Source organism: Pleurodeles waltl, chromosome 11, assembly GCF_031143425.1.
Source record: "Pleurodeles waltl isolate 20211129_DDA chromosome 11, aPleWal1.hap1.20221129, whole genome shotgun sequence".
NCBI classification, from domain to species: Eukaryota; Metazoa; Chordata; class Amphibia; order Caudata; family Salamandridae; genus Pleurodeles; species Pleurodeles waltl.
In genome coordinates, this window is record NC_090450.1 from 999,625,964 (window position 1) to 999,639,604 (window position 13,641).

The following is a 13,641-nucleotide window of genomic DNA, read 5'->3' on the forward strand; positions in this document are numbered from 1 at the left end:
CACAGATGTGACGTTTGCCGGACTCAATCCGGGACCACGGAAGCTGGGAGCGGACTCCAAACACCAAAGAGATAGGATAGCCTCAGCTGAAAAAGACAACTTGGCATGAGTGTGGCTGTGTTTTGTCCCTCACGGTGATGGTGGCAAGGCAGGGCCAGCAGTCCTTCTTGCTGTCTAGATGGTTTGCTACTAGGAGAGGCCTTTGGACAGTAGGTGGCACAGATGCCATGCTCTGCTGTGAGCACAAACAAATAACAATAGTCTTCCATGACAGTGAAAGAACTCTTCACAGCCCATGCACTGCAATGGAAGATCACAGTGACTATTGACTAGCCAAAAAGAGGGCTAAAGGCTGTTGATGACAAATTACGTTCTGGGTTAGTTCAAATTTTAGTGACACTTTCAAGAAGCAAGGAGCAAAATAACCTGATGTCAGAAAGGGGTGTGCAAAATCCCCTCTATTTGCATTCTTATTTTGTGCAGTACCATAGCTCTGGCTGTTCCAGATCTAGAAAAATATTATTTCTTCAAAAACAACCCATATTCATTTCAACCTAACTACTGCCTTAAGGTTCTCTGAAATAACTTTAAATTATTACTTATTGTGTTAAGCTTACTTCCTTTTCCGAGACTATCTATTCCTCACAGGGAGATACAGAAATAAATCAATTTATTTCTGAATACATTTCGAAGCGAAGCTCTAACTGTAATCCACAAACTTGCAATTACTAGAAACTTAATATTTATCTCCTGTCCCCATGGCTCAAATTGCCACCTGAACCAGAACTGTCTTCATTTATCAGCGAAAAAACACTGTCGATGGTGATGTTTCGGATCTTTCTGTAATTATTGAATATTTTCAAGCATAGATGTGGCCTACTTGCCAATTACAGCAGGTCACTCATCCTGCCAAACCTCAAATGAGGGCTCAAGTTTGTTTACAGACTATTTATGTGAAAAGTTTTCTGTTTTTGACTGTTTTAATTTTTGGGATGTTTCCCTATTTCGAGTCATAACATAAGTAGCTGCAAGTTTAACGTTTACAACGTGTGATGTGCTCTGTAAATGTGTTCTCTGTTGTCATCCAGGTGCAGTTCTTTCAAGGTGATCCTGATCTGTTGCTTTGACTGGTCAATAGGTGGTAACTGGGAGGTTGGCAAGTAATATTTTATTTTATTGCTATCAGAAGGTGTCTAATATGACTACCGAGCACCTGGCTGAAATAAATCCACTGTGCTCGCCCATATGTGCTACTGTATGTTGTTGTGAAGTAGAATGCTTATATTACACCCCAAGTTGCTCATTGGCCTGTGATGTTTGCCAGCCCCATCATCATTAAATGACTGATGTGGTCTTAATTGCTACATCAATGCTGGTATATTGTCATTCATATTCAGAGTCTTGTTCCAATATGTTGAATTAATGAGCTAATTATACATTTTCTGCTCGGGATGACTCCAATAACCTCATGCAAATAACCTTGGCTGCCCTCTGCTCTCTGCAGGGTTTAAGACGATTGTACTCAAGGCTAAAAGATGAGTGGGAGGGACGGGACCTAAGTTAGCCCTTTCCGGTTCATCGGTGGAATCGTCACACTTTTTCTTGCTCGGAGTAGGACATCCTGTTTGGTTGAGACCAGATGGTACTCAATTTTCTTTGTAGTTGAGAGTCACTCCCTTGTTTCGTAGTGTGTGGGAACAAGGGCCGGGAAGTATCTTTCTTGCTAAGGACACTTTCTATTCAGTTGCATTTTGTCTGGAACAGCCTTTTGGAGGGACCATCTGCTAAACGTCACTCACAAAGAATATAAACAAAAAGAGCCAGGAGCATCAAACTACTTTGTATTTCACAAACGAAGTGAATAGCAAAATTCCACAGTTTGCAAATGCAAAATAGTCTTTCACGATTTATGAAAGGCATTCCCTCAAATTGTGACTCAATTCTGCGAATCGCAAATTGCAATTCCTCAAATAGGAAATTGCTATTGGGAAATACCTATTTATGATTACCTATGCACATGTATTATGCATTTCATAAATGAGAACTGGGCATTTAGGGAATGCCACTCCAAGTTGGTGGTAACCATGTGGAATTTTAAAAATTGCATTGCAAATGCATTTTTTAAAGTGCCATGTAGAGCAATTTACATGTGCACTTTTTTTTGTGGGAGGGGGGTGCATCAAAAGGAGCCTTAGGCCCCACGCACTCTTAGATTTGCATTACCTAAGATGCAAATTCCTAAAAGGAATTAGCTAATTAGGAAATGCAAAACCATTCTCAGCTATGGGCCTTCAGGCCCAAAGGGATGATTGGAGTCCCATTACCTAATAACAATTCCCTAATAGCGATTGCAAATTTTAAGAAATCGCTATTAGGGAATCACTATTTCTTACATACCATTTTGCAATTCTCAAATAGCGATTTCTTACAATTCGCTATTTAGGAAATGCTAAACAGTACTTTGATACATCTGGCTCTTAACCATGTAGGTTGCAAAGTTGATTGCAAAGTTGAAGCGTAGAAACATTAGGGACATTTAAGCTTGCTAAAACATTTAAACTAGCTAAAACTGTTCAAGAATCTAGACTCAGCCCACTGGACCTAAGAACAAGACTAGAAGAGAAGAATTTCTGCTGCTACTAAGGTGAAAACCTGCTTTGCTTCCTCCAGGGAAAATGAAGAGTTGTTCTAACTTCTGACTTGAATCACTGCTCCAACAAATGTGAGAGATAGGTCAGGAATAGTTTCATCTTGGTCTGCTCAGGAAGTCTCATTACTTGTAGGTTGAGGAGGTCCTAGAACTGGACAGAGATGCTGAGCAAGTCAATTAGGACTGGCTAGTCCCCTTTCATGTGGCCAATCAGAGCATATATGTACCCCAAACATTCAGATATACCTATTTTAAAACTCCTTCCTGACCACGTCATGGGTCTCTCTCTCTCTCACAAATCGGCAAACTTTCAGTTCGAGCTTTCTGCTGAATTTGGTGTAATTTCACTAAGCTTTTTTTTTCTGTATTGCCAACATTTTCTCTGAGGATTGCCATGGGAAAATTATGTTTTGGGATTCTTTTTCACGGCCTCTGAGTGATGGATTACCTGAAAATTTCCAGGAAGGTGGTGAGGTAGATGATATTTTTTGATACGTTTTGTGACAATTCGTCAAATGGTGCTAAAGATTTTAGCAAAACCTACCCAGTAGCAACTCCAAATGTGTATTATAAATATATACATTACAATAACTCATGCCCTCGAAATGCACAGTTTTCTTATCAATAATTTTACTGCAAATGTTACAGTCATATTATCAATGATGTCACAGAATGCGTCATGAGGGAAGTAACATCTAGGGATAATTAGCAGTGCATGGCGAGGGCGCAAGTTGTAGTTATCTTTTGTCAGGCCACTCACCTGTAGAACTTGTTTGCAGAGACAATATTGGACCCTACTTTCTCCCAACACAATGTCCGACTAAGGAATGATAGCCTCAAATAAGACAGGAAGGGGTTCGGAATAAAAGGAACAAAGACTCATGCCCTTTGAGTGGTGTCCAGCTCGCTATCCTGCTCGGGAATACCCTATGTGTCTTCTAGTTCAAATAAAATTTGAGCAATGGACAAACATACACTCAGAGATGCTTATAACAACACAGAAAATATGCATTCCTTTAGTTCTTGTGGGCTAGAAATTCCCACTCCTTTCGTGAGCTTCGGATAACACTTCACAGTTTTTTCCCTGGCAGCATATTACGTCACAAGCTCTTGTTATATGACTGTTCTTTCTTTTCTTATTTGTTACTTTCCTTTTTCTCTTTGAAAGTTTGCAAATAGTCTCTTGGACTACCAGCAGATAGAGTGGGAGTCTTATGCTGGGATTATTCATAAGTCTGAAAGTCTTTGTTTTTTGTAGAATTGTTGTGGACAAGAAACAAAGAATAGTGCATTAACATGGTTTTCTCTTCTTTTGCTTGCCCTTCCTTTTATTGCAGGTTACGCCCTCACATGTCGGAATGACCAACGGGCCAGTTCTTGAATAGCTGCAGCCGCGAAGAGGATTCCCCACCGTCGCTCACTATAGGTCTATTCTGGAATGCAGGGATCAGAGAGGTCCGAGGAGCTGCCCAGAGATGACTGTGGGGGCGCAGATGTCACTGGGTCGGGTTAGGAAATGTGTAGCAGGGAGAAAAGGGTGCGATGATCTAGGAGAGTGGGAATAAGGAAAGGGGTTCTTTTTCGGGAAATAAAGGCAAGCGCCTGACTGGGGTTTTACCGAGTATTTATAGGTAGACAGTACTTTCTAGAAAGGCATGTGAATCACTCTGGAAAGTCTTTAAAAAACACAAATGAGTGTGACTGTGAAAAACACAAATACAAGAGAGTCAATTCCGACTCCTCTTTTTTTGTTCTTAGAAATTTCCTACACTACGGAAAATTGTGAAGGATTAGTATCTCTTCTTCTGAGGGGTCATTCCTTTATGGAAGAGGAAGCCTCACACACCTATTAGTGTCATGCTTCATCACCGGTCCCTCTCTCCACCCTGGTAGGAAAATGCTACCAGGACAGGCTCAAACTCCAGGAAGATTTCATGCAGGAGAGAGTTCTTAAATAAAACATAGACTGGATAAAACTGGGATCTAGATAAACTAATTAAAAAATACCTTGCAGTACTCCGGCATTTCACCTTTAGTATTGGGGACTACAAGTAATATTAAATGAAGCATAAGGATGGCTGTATGAGAGTAATGACTCAAGTCACCTGCTCTAAAGCCAACATGTTTCTGCCCATCTGTCTAGCCCTAATGGGTCTCGGGCTTTCTTCAGGACCGTGGATCCCTACAATGCCTTACTGGCTACGTGATCCTCTGTTTAGGGACAGACAAGGAAAAACCATCACATGCAGGTTTCTTCCTATTTGTATAGGGAGTGGACAACTAAAGCCCCGTGAAAGACATTAAGAAAATATTTAATAATCATACCCCACTAAGGTCCATTACGCTGCGAACACATGTGACACTTCACACATCATTGCAAACACACGTGGCACATGAACCACTGCATTCAGAATAACCCACTTTTAATTCTGCTACCTACTAGTAGTGATATTAGAGCTTTTCTAATCAATTGATCAGTAAAAGAGCATAACTTCATAGATTCTAAAGCTTATTATATGAGAGTAGCCCTTACCATAATAATGGGGGCTGTCAGCTTCCTGGTCAAGGAGAGGGTCGATGGCCTTTATAGTCACACACTGGGTATTTGAAAACATGAGACAAAAGAAAACAAAAACAGAGGAACAAACCGAATACAGGATAATAATTAATAGGTTGTCAGCCCAAACATTTGTATACCCTACTACTTCTTCATATATCCTTCGATCTTACAAGTTGTATTGTATATCATTGAGCATTAGCCTTCAACATCTCCCTCAAATCCAGACAAAGATTTCTGCCCCAAAACGGACCTAACTCCACATTCTACCACACAGAGGGTTAAAGCTGTGATACTGGCACTGTTCTAATAGACCCATATCTCTCCCTCTGAACTTTAATCTTTGGTAGGATGTTACTCAAGGCCAGATCCTGTCTCATCTCATGTTATTGCAAAAGAACTGGTATAAGACACCCACAGGTCTATGTAAACACACAATGCCCAATATATACTTTATAAAAAACTATCAGCCCCCCAACAGGCACACTGGCAAACTCAAAATTGCCCTTCATGGGTTCTGTACTACTCACAACTCCAAAAGAACCATCCCACCAGCAGAGGATGTAATGTGTGTAAGTTAATAGCAGCCCCCAATTACTATAATATTAATGTAGCTCTCTCCTCATGAATATGTGGCCTCCCACAGAATTTTATCATTGAGTATGTGCTCATCTGTACGCAGCCTGTAGATCCAACGTTGTTGGAACAAGAGCAATGGACTTGTCATATCAGGGCGTGTTTTCCTTAATTTTTTCAGGACACACCATTCCATCTCATTTTCACTATGCCCTTGTTCTATGTAGTGTCTGGTTAGTCTAGTTGCATCTCTCTTACACCTAATGGTGCTCCTATGTTCCACAATACAAGTCTGTATACTCCTGGTTGCCATGTCCATATAAACCAAGTTGCATGGGCGCTTGACCATATGTACCACATCCTTTGAGTTGCAGTTAGTCAAATTTGCAAGTTTCCATTAAATGTTCAACCCCACATCCACTTCTTTCATTTTGCCTGTCAGAGGACAGACACTGCACCCGCCACACAATGAGTTTCCCACTGGAGGAGCTGTATTCCAAAGGGTGGTTGGATCTTTCCGCAACCCTGGTCTCTTAGGACATGTGTGTACCAGGACGTCTTTAATGTTTTTTGCTCTCTTAAAAGAGTACATAGGCTTAACCCAGTCCATTACCCCTGATTGTAGGATCCCCCAATGCTTGTTCAAAAGTTTCTGGAATTTGTTTGACAAGGGGCTAAATGTGGAGACGCAGATCAGTCTATTAGTATTCTTCCTTTCAAAGGACATCAACAGTTGTTCCCTGTTGTTATTCAATGCCCTCTTCCTTGCTTTCTTTATCAAATGGATTAGGTACTTCTTTTCACTCAATTTATCGAATAATCTCTTTGCATGTGCTTTGTACAGTGCTTCATCCGTGGAATTGCGTCTTAGGCGTAAGAATTGACCCACAGGTAGATTTTCACGTAATGCCCAGGATAAAAACTGTCAAACCTTAGAAGGCTATTACGATCTGTGGACTTGTATAATACCATAGTCTCCAAATGGTCATTCTGTGCCCTAATTAGTAGATCCAGAAAGGGAAGTTCCTTATCCCGTTCAGTTGCCGTGAAATGCAAATATGGATTCAATGCTTTTAGCCATTCTACAAAAGTGTATGCTTCCTCCTGGGACCGTGTCCAAATCAGGAGAAAGTCATCAATACATAATTTCCATAGACAAATCTTTTCTCTGAAAGGACTGGAATCATGCAAGACGAACTCTGACTCAAACGCATGCACATATAAACATGCTAGGCTTAGAGCAAATGTTCTCCCCATTGATATTCCGTGTACCTGAAGGAAAAACTCCCCATCAAACAAACAAAAAATCTGTGTTAGTGCCAGATGGGCCAGATTAAGTACATAGGTGGTCATTACAGCCCTGGCGGACGGTGATAAAGTGGCGGTAAGACCACCAACAGGCCGGCGGCAAATTGTTTGCAATTACGACGTGGCGGAAACCGCCAACAAAGACAGCCACTTTAACACTCCGACCGCCACGGCGGTACAAACAAACAGCTTGGGGGTCACCGCCAACAGACAGGCGGAGGACAATGTACCGCCCACAGTATCACAACAGGCCAATCCGCCACCTTTTCCGGGGCGGATTCACTGCGGATAAAAACATGGCGGAAACAGGAATCCCGAAGGAAAAACGCTCACCTCTACACACCCCACGAGGAACGAGGACGCCATGGATCCGGAACTCCAAATTCTACCTGCAATAGTCTTCTTGCTCCTCTACCAGGAGCACGAACGCCGGCGGCGAAGACCACAGTGAGTACTGCACCTACGACACAGGGGAGGGGGAGGGAAAAAACAGGGACATACACACGCAACACCCCCACCCTCACCCACTACAACACACACACTAATGCATATCAATACATCACAGTTACACCCCCCAAAGCCCCCGGAAGAATGCAAAGACAATAGAAAATGAGTGTAACCATTGTAATATATTAAAAGCAAGTAGGCAAAAATATATATATATATACCATTGACAAAATATATACCAAGCATAGTAGTCCAGGTAGTGCTCTAATAAGGTCCATGGAACACTGGGACCACACGGTATGGGCGAGGCCCACACAAGATCCCCGACCATGACGGAGAGAACACTGCAGGGGCATCAGAGAGCAACTAAACAGGCATCTCAGGGGGAGGGAAAGGGGAGGCACCTCAGCTGCTTGAGTGCACGATGCCAAATCCATAAGGGGGCCACATGCCCGCTGTTCCATCCTGGGGAGTGCAAAGCCACAGTCTCTCAAGTCTCTACAGTGGGTGGGTTGCCCAATGTTCAATCCTGCGGAGTGCAAAGCCACAGTCTCACAAGTCTCTACTGTGTGTGGTTTGGCCACTGTTCAATCCTGGGGAGTGCAAAGCCGCAGTCTCACAAGTCTCTACAGTGGGTGGTTTGCCCACTGTTCAATCCTGGGGAGTGCAAAGCCGCAGTCTCACAAGTCTCTACAGTGGGTGGTTTGCCCACTGTACAATCCTGGGGAGTGCAAAGCCACAGTCTCACACGTCTCTACAGTGGGTGGGTTGCCCACTGTTCAATCCTGGGGAGTACAAAGCCGCAGTCTCACAAGTCTCTACAGTGGGTGGTTTGCCCACTGTTCAATCCTGGGGAGTGCAAAGCCACAGTCTCTCAAGTGGATGACAGTCTCCACTGGTTCTGGAGGGGGCATGGTGACCAGAGTGCTTCATCCTGCCAAGGATAGAGGTAGTGGATGACAGTTTCCACTGGTTCTGGAGGGGGCTTTGTGCCCAGAGTGCTTCATCCTGCCAAGGACAGAGGTAGTGGATGACAGTCTCCACTGGTTCTGGAGGGTCTTTGTGCCCAGAGTGCTTCATCCTGCCAAGGACAGAGGTAGTGGATGACAGTCTCCACTGGTTCTGGAGGGGGCTTTGTGCCCAGAGTGCATCATTCACCCCATGACGGACTCAGTTGCGTCAGTGCCCTTGCTGCTCATGGGCCAGCGGTGCCTGAGACGGCGGTGCCCTGTTCAGAGGTGCTTGAGACGGCGGTGCCCTGTTCAGCGGTGCTTGAGACAGCGGTGCCCTGTTCAGCGGTGCTTGAGACGGTGGTGCCCTGTTCACGGCAGTGCCCTGTTCAGCGGTGCTTGAGATGGCGGTGCCCTGTTCAGCGGTGCTTGAGGCGGCAGTGCCCTGTTCAGCGGTGCTTGAGGCGGCAGTCTCCATTGCAGGGACTCAGCTGCTGGCGGTCCTTCATGGCCCAGCTGGGCTTTTGCTGGCAGTCCTTCATGGCCCAGCGGGGCTTGTGCTGGCAGTGGCCTCCTGGGCAGGTGGGCTGGTGCTGGCGTTCCTGTCCTGGGCAGGTGGACTGGTGCTGGCGGGCCCCTCCTGGGCAGCTGGGCTTGTGCTGGCGGTCCTGTCCTGGGCAGCTGGGCTTGTGCTGGCGGTCCTGTCCTGGGCAGGTGGGCTGGTGCTGGCGGGCCCCTCCTGGGCAGCTGGGCTTGTGCTGGCGGTCCTGTCCTGGGCAGCTGGGCTTGTGCTGGCGGTCCTGTCCTGGCAGCTGGGATGGTGCTGGAGATGGCCTCCTGGGCCTCGGGGATGATGGCGGTCTTCTCCGCCGTGCTGCTCTTCCCAGACTTGCTGGGTTTCTTGTGGCCCTTCTCCACCTTGGAAGGTGTCACAGCTGACTCCACACTCCCACTGGGACCCCTGGGAGCGGCTTTGGTGGCTGGAGTCTTCCCCCTCTCCCGCCGGGCACTGGCCAACTTCTGATGCTTCACAGGTGGGGGACTGTCTGTGTTGTGGCTCCGTGCCACACTGGCTGCCCTGGTGGCCGGTGCACTCCAGATTCCGGTGACTACAGGCACCACTGGTCCCGGAGATGTTGTGGCTATGGTGCTAGTTCGGGACCTAGGAGAAGGACGGGTTGTGGAGGTGTGAGAAAAAGGTCAAGGTTGTACAGGAAAAGTTTTTTGGACACACTGGGACGGGTAGCTGGAGAGGGTTTGGGAGTGGAGGAAGAGGTGGTGGTTGTAGGAGGTGTTCATTTGCTGACTTTGGGTGAAGGTGCATGCGCTGGAGGCTGTCGTGAGGTGGATGGCTGTTTGGTGGGTGTGTGCCTGCGTTTGTGTATCTTTGGAGGGGGTGTCACAGACACACTGGGAGAGGACACAGGGGACATGTGAATGGTAGTGGGGGTGGTGACTGCACATGAGCGAGGTGTGGTGGTGGGTGTGCTGGAGAGGGACGTAGTGGCTGTAGAGGTAGTTCATGCAGGTGTGACTGTAGACGAGACTGGGAGGGAGGAGGGAGACGAGGAGGAGGGGGACACAGTGGAGGCAGTGGATGTTGGTGTCTCTGCATGTGTGTGATGCTTGCGTGAGTGCCTGTGGGATGTGTGGTGCTTATGTTTGCCTGAGCTTCCCTTGTGTGTTGACATGTGTGCATGCTGGTCTGTAGGTGTGCTTGGGATAGGCTGAGGTACAGGGGATTGGGTCGGGGTGGAGGAAGTTGGAGGGGGGAGGCTAGACACAGGGACAATGGCTGCCATCAGTGCTGAGGCCAGAGTCTGAAAAGCTTGCTGAAGGGCCGCCTGACCAGAATGAATGCCCTCCAGGAATACATTTGTTTGTTGCAACTGCCTTTCTACACCCTGGATGGCATTCAAAATGGTAGACTGTCCAACAGTGAGGAACCTGAGGAGGTCAATGGCCTCCTCACTGAGGGCAGCAGGGGTGACTGGGGCAGGGCCTGAGGTGCCTGGGGCGAAGGTGATGCCCACCCTCCCGGGTGAGTGGGCATGGGGCAAAGGCTGAGGGGCTGCTGCGAGGGCGGTGCTGGAAGGGGGGGTGGCGGCTGTACCTGTAGATGGGGGTGGCACAGATGTTGCCGCCACCACAAGGGAGCTCCCATCAGAGGACGAGTCCGTGTCACTGGTGTCAGCTCCTGTCCCCGCCGTGGAGCTCCCCTCACCCTCCGTCCCACTGGTGAAGACCGAGTCCGTAGTGTGGCCCTCCATGGCCATGTGGGATGCAGCCCCATGGTGCTCCGGTGCCACTGCTCCTCCGCCTGATGATGCTAATGCACACAAGAACAGGGAGACCACAAAAAGGGGGGGGAAGACATGTTGAGTGCATGCATTACCGCTACCGTTGGCGGACACGACAGACACAGAAGCCCCCTGCACTACGCCGCGCTCTTGGGCTCCACTGTTCAATTCCTGGGAAATGGCCTACAAGGCTATGGACAACATCTGCACACATAGATGACACAGGGGCATGACTAGGTGTAATTGGCATTCTACAGAGGTGGGGTGCCGCATGGCCAGCCTTACGGAGGGACCTTGCCTACAGAACTCGCCCTGGCCTAGGGAAACGCACAGACCACCTCCCCCACCCAGACCCCTCCACTGCGTGCAAAGTCAGCAGAATGAGAGTGTACTCACCCCCTTGTGGCTGCTGTGATGCCCTAAAGCACCCATCCAACTCTGGGTAGGCCACCGCCAGGATCCTGAACATCAGGGGGCTCATGGTGCGACGGGCACCCCTCCCACTTTGGGAGGCCATCCCCAGCTGAGCCTCTGTCTTCTTGCTCCAGCGGCGAATGTCTTCCCATCTTTTCCGGCATTGGGTGCTCTGTCTGTGGTAGACCCCCAGGGTCCCGACGTCCTTGGCGATGGCACGCCAAATATGTTTTTTCTGGTAGGGGCTGACCTACATGAAATGTACAGGGGGAAGAGTAAGTTATTACCAACTGCACCGTCAAAGTGATTGGCCCCCATCCCTACCCTTGCCATGTGGCACATGCATTCACCGTTGTCTCATGCACGCCGCACTCTCCCCCCTTCCTTCTTACATCCAGCCCTCTCCACACAGGCATAGCCCATACAACATGCTCCCTGTGTACTTACCTGTTTGTCTGGAGGACCGTAGAGTAGCGTGTACAGGGGGAGGACCCCATCCACGAGTTTCTCCAACTCCTCTGATGTGAACGCAGGGGCCCTTTCCCCAGACACTCGAGCCATTGTTTCTTCCAGACCGAGGTCACAGCAGCACTTGCAGTGTAGGTCCTCTCCTGTCGAAGATCAGGTATCGAGTGATTGAACAGATAGAAAATGGCGGTCACGTCCGCAGCGGTGCATACCGTCACCGCCGGCGTACATCGTCATTGGCTCCTGGGACCCATAGGGTCCAATGTTAACCAATGCAGCATTGCGCCGCAGTCTTCGACCACCTACCGCGACGGTGTACAACGCCAGTGCAGTTACCTCACATCCCATTCTCCCACTTTAGAGGTCAGGCAGCCGCCATTTCAGGGGCCCACATGGCTTAATTTTCAAATGCGTCACACATGCCTAGGCCTAGACTCAACACACATACATGCCACCTTTTGTGTATGAATGGTGTTCTGTGTAAACTGTGGGTACGTACTTCTGAGTTGTTTGACTCTGTGCTCGCTGTTGTCCTTCATAGGCACCGTCCGCTGGGACATGTGAGGAGATGGCGGCATCCTCCAAAGTACCGACCGTTGGTGGAACTGTCGACAATGGAGGAGTGACATGTGATTATCACATACAGGCTTGACCGTGCCACAATCCAGGAACTGTTTACCCAGTTGGAGCCAGACCTGATGTCAGCAATCCGCCATTTCACAGGAATCCCCCTCAAGTGCAGGTGCTGTCAGTGCTCCATTTCCTTGCAAGTGGGTCATTTTAAACAACATTGGCATTGCATCAGGGATGTCCCAGCCTATGTTTTCCAACGTGTTGTCCAGAGTGTTGTCTGCCCTTCTTAAACACATGCGGAGCTACATTGTTTTCCCTCAGGTGGAGGATTTGCCTACAGTGAAAGGTGATTTCTATGCCCTGGGACATATCCCCAACATCATAGGTGCCATTGATGGGACCCATTTGGCTTTGCCCCCCCCCCCCCACAGGAGTGAACAGGTGTACAGAAACCGGAAGAGTTATCATTCAATGAATGTACAGATGGTATGTTTGGCCGACCAGTACATCTCCCATGTGAATGCCATGTTCCCTGGCTCAGTGCATGACGCCTACATCCTGCGGAATAGCAGCATCCCTAATTTGGTGGGTCAACTCCAGAGGCACCGTGTGTGGCTATTAGGTGACTACCTGGAAGCAAGACAGTGGGAATGGTTGTCTGGGGTTATCCCTACAGGTTAGTGTCTGTCTAACAGTTGTCCCTTGCCATTTGCAGGTGACTCTGGTTAACCCAACCTGTCATGGCTACTGACCCCAGTGAGGAATCCCAGGACAAGGGCAGATGAACGCTACAATGAGGCCCATGGGCGAACTAGGAGGGTGATCGAACGGACCTTCGGCCTCCTGAAGGCCAGGTTCCGGTGCCTCCATATGACAGGTGGATCCCTATTCTACTCACCAAAGAAGGTGTGCCAGATCATTGTGGCCTGCTGTATGCTTCACAACTTGGCTTTGCGACAACAGGTGCTTTTTCTGCAGGAGGATGGTCCAGATGGCGGTGTTGGGGCAGCTGTGGAGCCTGTGGACAGTGAAGACGAGGAAGCAGAGGAAGAAGACATGAACAACAGGGACTCAGTGATCGAGCAATATTTCCAGTGAGACACAGGTAAGAGTACAGACCTGCCTACTACATGTACTTTAACACTACTACCTCTCTACTGTCTGTCGTTTTCACCCAGTGTATGGTCACTGAGTTGTCACTTTCCCTTATGATTTCACAGATGTGGGTCCCACTGTGTGACATCTGCTTAGATTCCTCATGGACTAGAGCTGTGTGACATAGGTATGTTGACATTACAATTATAAGAGCATTTTGTCACTGTAATTGCTAATACACTATTTCGAAATCACAGACAGACTCCAGATTGTTTTGTGCTTTAAGTGTGTTTATTTAAGTGC